At 39.3% G+C, this 7,904-nt stretch overlaps 2 protein-coding genes across 4 annotated transcripts in view; both read right to left on the bottom strand.

The window, feature by feature from the left end:
- Positions 1 to 7,904, bottom strand: part of ORC5 (origin recognition complex subunit 5) — a 275,932-nt gene that overhangs the window by 38,024 nt on the left and 230,004 nt on the right. The window lies entirely within an intron of this gene.
- RELN (reelin) overlaps positions 1 to 7,904 on the bottom strand; it is a 482,573-nt gene that overhangs the window by 451,377 nt on the left and 23,292 nt on the right. The gene's annotated exons all lie outside the window — the stretch shown is intronic.

The raw sequence follows: 7,904 nt of genomic DNA, 5'->3' as shown, positions 1-7,904 counted from the left end.
ATGCCAGATGCTATATGTTTAGGTTTTGTGAACCTTTGAGAGATTTTAGGAAAGTCCACAACATGAGCCAAGACAGGCTATTTGTATGGAAAAGCCACTAGAGGCAGCTTGGGTGACTTGGCAAGTTGGCTGGGGCAGGGCCTCAGGGAATCATCAGAGCAAGATGAACAGTGTTAGCCAGGTTGATGGAGACCCACATACAGAGCTCACCTGCATCTCCAGGCCAGGAGCAGGGAGGGCTCAACAAATAAACAATGATTCTGCCAGTACTTCTGTCTATGAGAAAGCTACCACTCCTGCCCTCTCCCTAAAGCCATACGATTCAGTTCCTCCCTGTATGTCCCTGGCACCTTTCAAGCTGCTACTCAAATGCTTGAGCTCAGAGCAAGTGAGTTTGTCACAAGTAGGTCTGTACATTGGCCCTTTAAGAGGAACCCGTGGGACTCCAGCAGCCGTTCGTCTCACTCAGCCACAATCTCCGCTGATTTTCACAGCCAGAAGTATGGGAACTTCTCTTCCTGGCAATGGAACCCTGGGCTGGGGAGCCCAGTGCGGGGCCTTACTCCTCTGGGGTGGGGGGCCTCCATTGCTGAGATATCCTCCCAGTTCTCAACCACCACACATGGGTGTGGGACCAGACCATTTTGTGTCTCTGCCCCTCCTATCAGTCTCAAGGTGGCCTCTTCTGTGTGTCTTAGTTGTAGGCCTTCTGCTCAGTTAAACTTCAGGCCTTTCTTGATGACGAATGTTCTCTAATTTAGTTGTAATTTATTTTTCCATAGTTTGTTCACAGCAGCAGCATCACAAACAGGAGGAGTGCACTGTGCTACTTACTTTAGGACAGCTCCAACATCTCTAGGGAATAGTAGTTGTAATTTTGATGTGGCCATGAAAACAGGCAAGCACAGCATTAACCTACTTCGCCATCTTGATTGGAAAAAAAATCTCGCTCATACCACTTTTATCCTGGGTCCTCTGTACTTCCCTACGAGAGTCCCCTCTCCTAAATGCTCTGGATTAGTTTTATACATTTTTAATATTTTAAGATGGGATTTTTAGATTTCTCGGTCATTCCTGGATTGTTGGCTAAGTAATGTCACATGTTTGTGTAACAGAGGGGAAATACATCAAATCTGCAGAAAGTCCACTTGAAGGCAAAATATATACCTTAATGTGGCTTTGAAAAAGCATTAGTAAAAGTCTAAAGGATAACATATAGCCCCTTTGTCCCTTGAGCATTGGAAACACTAGAACAGTCAAATACCAGCACAGAATTAGACCCCTTCAGACTCTTCTAGGCAGATCCTACTTCTAAATTTGGCACACCTCAAGAATACAATGTGTGTCATAAGAAAATATCACCTCGAGGCTGTTTCACTCTTACCTCCCTAAATTTAACAGCCCTACTGATGCAAGGAATTTAAGCTATTTGTACCTCAGGTCCTCATCAAAACAAAAGATAGAATAGTAGCGCCCTGTTCATATAAAGATTAACTAAATCAAGATAATGCACAATAAGCACTCAGGAGAGCCCAAATGAATTAAGTACTCAATGAATATTCCCCTCCTCTGAGAATAAGTCACTTTTCACTGGCAATTTATAGAGTATATTAGTCCTTCTAAAACGAAAAAGACCCAGTGCCAATCACTGTTCCTAAAATTTTTAATATCTTCTGTAGATTTGGTACATGGCTTCTACTATTTCAAGGAAAGATAGTAAGATCCATGGGCTGAGATTCCTAAAATAAGAGTTAAGGTCTGATTTGTGACTGATTTCCTGCAAGTTCAAAGAAAAACCATGTATATCACAGGATGTTTCTGGGCCGAGACAAAAACTAGCCTCATAGGTAGTTTTCTACCATTCAGTGTTCTCTCAGCCACTCAACCATCTCCCTTCCCACCAAAGAGCACATAGTGGGGAAATCTCCATTGCTGCAAGGGTCTCAGCACGTTTCTGATTTCAGTGAATGTGTCGTGTGTGTGTATGTGCATGCACATGCTTGCACTTTGTGTCAGAGCTTATGTTTGGACAAATGAAAAACTAGAGTCAGAAGTAGTATCTGTGTTTACACAGATACTCGTTATATGCAGACACTCTCAAAACTGAGATTAAAGTGTCTGAGCTTCTCCATTGCCAAACCAGAAACATTAGACTTTATATTTTAGAAATGACCAGAGTCCTAGAGTCCAAAAAAGAGATGTCTGAGGTTATTTACTCCCCCATTCTACAGACAAGAAAACTGAGTCTGAAAATAGAGATTAGTTCAAAGTCACACAAAACTCCAAATACGCATCCCAGTATTTTTTTTCATAATCACATGATGCTCCTTTCCTTCCTGCATTACTTTGAATTCCCACAGACTTCTTCTAACCATATTCACTCCTTATGACACCATTTACATGCAGATGACACCCAGATTTATAACCCCAGCCCAAACTTCTCTCGTGAATTCTACTTTGGCATCCAACTGCCTACTAGAAATCCTCATGTATCCAACAGTCCCCTCAAAACTTAACAGGTCCTAAAATGAACTCCTGATACTCTGCCCAAATCTCCTCTTCCTGCAGTCTCATCTCAATAAATGACAACTCCATTCCCCAAGTTGTTCAACCCAGAACTCCTGAAGCCTTCCAGTCGTCTCCCCATCCCTCCCTATCTCCCTCTTTTTCCCTTCTCTCTCCCCCCCCCTCCCCCCCCCCCGCCCCGCCACACACACACACACACACACACACACGCGCACGCGTCATCTTCAGCAAATTAAAATTGCACACCGTCCAGGCCCAACTCATTATCAGTCGTCCACCACACTGTTGCAATGGCCTCCTAACTGCTCCCTGCTTCCATTCCTGCTCCCCGCCTAGCTCATTCTCAATTTAGATGTTCAGAAGGATCCTTTTGAAAGGAGAAATTAGATGAGGTTGCTCTTGGCTCAAAATCCTTCAAAAAGTTCCTTTTCACTCAACTCCTTAAAAAGGCCCATGAAACTCCACTTTATTGACTCTGTCCTTCCCCCATTTTCCTTACCTCACTCTAATATCTCCCCTAGACACACTATTCACCCTTGCTGTGGGTAAAATATAGAGGTAGGCTCTTATGTGTTTATTGTTGCTCCTGCTTGAAAAGCTGTTCTTCCAGACTGCTACAGAGCTTACTTCCTCATCTCTTCCAAGTCTTTACTCAAAAGTCACCTTCTCAGGGGGGCCTTCCTCACCACTCCCCACCCTCTGACATTCCCTATTCCCTTCCATGCTTTTTTTTCCTCCTTAGCTTTATTTTTCTCATCTAACGTATTATATTTTTATTGATTTCTCTTATTGTTTTCTGACTCCCCCATCTCAGCTGTAATTTCCATAAGGACAGAAAAGTTTCTAGTGTATTGATGAAGGAAAGAATAAATCAATGAATGAAATAGTAGAATTTCCTCTAAATAAAACTGGTTCCTGAACCAGGATTGGAGTAATCAACTGCTAAGAAAAAAACTAAAGCTTCTATAAGTGTACATACGTATCTTTATTTATACGTGTGTATGTCCACGCTGTGTATGTGTTAGCTGTGAAGATTCCAATGAATAAGCAGAGTTGTCACTTTGATCTGCTTCCAAAATCCCGTTATCGTTATATATAGAACTGCAAAACTGTTTCTCAAAGATTAGAAACGGCAGAGCCATGCAACTAATAAAGAGTGCTTTAAGATGCTTTATTCACATACAAACTAATTTTACTCTTCAGAAAGAACAAACAAGCTTGGGCAAGCTTTATGAATAGCTGGTGTTTTGGAGTTGAGTGTGCACAAGACGGAGATGTAAATTGTTAGGGCAGATGAATTTCTTTAAACATGAATGTGTTTGGTCAGCAAAGTGCTAATAAACAGGGGAATTTAAAATGTTGCTTGTGCAAGAAATACAGAATGCAAAAAGTGTCTGTAATGGATTCCTGTGTTCTTGGCTAACTAAGGTAAACAGCTGATAATTTTGAGAGAAGAGAGAATTAAGAAGATACTCTATAATTGTTCCAGGTCCTGACAAAGAACCAATCCATTTTTTTCCCAAACCGTATCTTTGTAATGTACTTTAAATTTTAAGGAATTCAACATTGATCTTTAAATTTATGGTTGGCAGTAGCCATCAGAGAAATATTTTGATCTATTTTGCTTTACCTATGGAGAAACTAAACTAATACTCAGAAATCACAAAATGATGAATTTAGGTCTTCCCCAACCCCTGGCCCCATTTTCACTCATTTATATTCTTGCGGCAGCCAATAAACAATAAAATGGGCAAGATCAAAAAAAGAAATAAAAAGAAGCCAGCTGATTGAGTAATGCACTCACCAGGTGCCTGCTAATTCATTCATGCATAATAAAAATGGTGTAGTCTTATAAACTTAAGAGCAAAGCAAATAACATAATATGCTGCTGAACTCGTTTCTGGGATTTTTGTTTATTTGTTTGTCTGTTTTCCTTTGAGACAAATATATAAAAAGTCATTCAGGATTGTGAGCCCAAACTCTAGAAATCATTCTCCTGGGTTTGAATTCTGCTCTACCATTGGTTAGCTCAAGGACCTTAGGAAAGCAGCTTAATTCCCTTCATGCTTCAGTCTGCTCATGTATAAAATATGCAGAACAGCATCATTTCAAAGTCATGAAAATTAAAGAAGATAATGTATATAAAGTATTTAGCTAAGTGTTTCCAAGTAAGAAGCATGAAATAAATATTAGCTACTTTTTAGTAATGGTCGTATTTAAATGCTGAGTTCCCCAAACACCGTTGAAAGGGGTCTTTCTATCACTCTCCTTATTAGCACAAAATAAAAGTTAAGTTCTCATGTTAAAACATTTAGGGGTGAGATCTTCTCAAAGTTGATGCTTCTTTCTGAAAAACTGTCTTTTTCTTTGTTTCTTTTTCTTTTCTTCTTTTCTTCCTCTCTCCCTTCCTTCCTCTTCTTTTCTTTCCTTTTGTTTCTGGATTATTTTATTTAATCCCTAATACATTCAACTACTTACAATTGGTTATAGAAAGCAACATCCTATAACAAACACACATCTGTAACAAAACATACTTCCCTACTCTCCTCACCAAACTCTCATCCCCCTCACTGCTCACTGCTATCCTTCACCTAAGCTATTGAACTACCTACTGGCTCCCTCCACTCTTCGCAATTGGCCTTATCCCCTGAACTCTCTCCCACACATTCCTCTCAACACAGACACCATACACATACGCAGACACACACACACAAAGACACATACACCTTTACAACTTGCCAGACTCTTCACCTCTTCCCTTTCTCTTGTCACATTACCATTCATCTTTCCCTGCCGTCTTCCCTCTCTTTGTTCCTTATGTGCCTTTCCAACCACCATCAAGTGTGAAGCGCCTCTGACAGCTCTGTGCCACAAACAGGTGGTCTGCCGCAAAGTCACTGCCCTGAGGCACCTCACCAGTAGAAGACTTTAGCTCTGGAAAACACAAAATGTTCAAAGAAATGCAAAGGAGAAAAGAGGACACCTAACGAAAGACATTTAAAAGCAGCTATGGCTATTCCATTGGGAAGTCATATGAGTTTTGTGTGTGTGTGTGTGTGTGTGTGTGTGTGCGCGCGCGCACACGCATGCGCACAGATATATGCATACATATATACATATGTATATTAGATAGGTGGACTAATGAATTCATCAGTCTGTCATTACCAAAACATAGCAGGACAACTAAGAATTAGTCTCAATGTCACAGAATACATTTTGAAATGATAATCTAACCAGAAAGGATTTTAAAAAGTAAGTAGAATGATAATTTATGACTTAATTTTTATAATAAGGAAAACTATTATGATTACTGTAGCTGATGTAAAATCTTCTAAATGTGCCTATGAAAATAAGGTAAAATCAGCAATAATATAAAATTTCATTTATACTATCTAAGGACGTAGAACCCTAAACCAATGAAGATAGTGGGGTAAGGTAGAGAAAAAGTCTAGCCTTGTTAAATGGGTTAGAGATAGAAACATCAGGAATAGGAGGTAGAAGTGAGTGATGCAAACAATAAGACAATATGAAGAGACAAGAGGGCTAGTCTGCAGCTCCCTTACATAGGATATTCTCTCTCCCCTCTACCCCTCTCCCTCTCTGCTCATCTCTTCTCTTTCTCCTTCCCATTCTCTTTTCTTTTACTATCTGTCTCTCTCTCTCTGTGGTCCTTCTCTTTCCCCTTTGATTTATCCTCTCTTCCCAACCCCAGCCTCTTCTCCATAACCAGCTACAATCATAAGACAGATCTTAAAATTAGATAATATAACATTGCCCTGTATTTCTGTATCACTTTACATATTACAAAGCATTTCCACATACTGACCTGTCACCCTCTGAAGTAAGTAAAACCAACATTTTAATCCAGAGGTCCCCAACTTTTTGGCACCAAGGACTGGTGCTCCTATGAGAATCTAACCTGAGGTGGAGCTGAGGCGGTGATGCTAGCATTGGGGAGCAACTGCAAATACAGACGAAGCCTCGCTCACTGGCCCAGCACACCTCCTGCTGTGCAGCCGGTTTCCTAACAGGCCATGGACTGGTACTGGTCTGCGGCCTGGGTGTTGGGGACCCCCATTTTAATCCCTATGGTATATAAGTAGATAAATAAAGGCTTGATGAAGTTCACGAGTTCTCTAGGTTAGGAGTTTTCACATACATTATCTTTTTTTATTTTTTTTTAATCAAAATAACCTTGTAGATACAAACCCACTTCAGCATACTGGCTATTCCTAGACTAACTGAGATGAATTACACCCAATTTGAGAATCAAGCTGTATCTCTCTTCTAGACCAGAGCTGGCAGGAAGACGACCTTAAGGGGGTCTCATATCTAGCATCAACCACCACCACCTGATGTTATCTAAAAAAATATCTCACCTACCCAGAACACTCAGGGCAAAATCTACAATTATCACAATAGTCACTCTTGTGAGTCCACTCAATAAATTATTTAAATCAGTGGTGCCTAAATTTGGGGCTGTATAAAGGATTAGAAAGTTCCATTTTGCTCTCTGCTTTTCATGATCCAAAATTAAAAAGTAAAAAATAAAATCACAGACACAGGCACTTAATGTCTGTCATTTCATTCATCCTTATGCAAAGTTACCACTTTACAGTCACCAAGGCATTCTCAAATATTTTAGTTCCAGTAATCCTCTGTAAAATGAGACTACTAGAAGAGAAATGCTGAGCAGGGTCACTCTGACAGAAGTCATAGCCAGGGGCTTCAAGCCAGAGACCTGGGCGTGCATGCCAGCTCCACCAATTACAGGTCATAAGACTCTGGACAAGTCACCCACTCTTTCTGAACTTCTATTTTGTCGTCTCTAAAATAAGGATAATAATTTTAAAAAGAAAAATGAAATAATAATAATAATAATGCTACCGCACAGATTTACTGTAATAAAATAATTTATATGAAGCCACATTGCAAACTTCAAAGCATTGTAAAAAAAAAGGTAAAGTATTATTATATAAAAAATGTTATTAAAAACACATTTTTACATAAATGCATTGTGCTTTTTAAACTCATGGCTAGAGAATCTTTATTTCTTTTATAGACCTGGGGGCCAAGATTTTTTAAACTTGCTGTCTTATGACATCTATTTTAGAATCAAAATGATAGGGATTTTTTTAAATGATGCTTATAGATATATTCAGAGGCTACTGAACACAAAGTGCATTAAATAAGTGTAAAAAATCAATATATCACAAGAAATACTTTTAAAAACTCAGAATTTAAAATCAATAAATTACCTTTGTCTATATGAATAAAATGATTGCCCTTGAGCACTTTCATCAACATACTTGGTAGAAAATACATTACAGAGTAGTCTTTTCAAATGAGAAATTTAAAAAAATAAAACTGAATATTAT

This window comes from Pteropus vampyrus, unplaced genomic scaffold (assembly GCF_000151845.1).
Source record: "Pteropus vampyrus isolate Shadow unplaced genomic scaffold, Pvam_2.0 Scaffold107, whole genome shotgun sequence".
NCBI lineage: Eukaryota > Metazoa > Chordata > Mammalia > Chiroptera > Pteropodidae > Pteropus > Pteropus vampyrus.
This window is presented reverse-complemented; position numbering and strand designations above follow the sequence as displayed.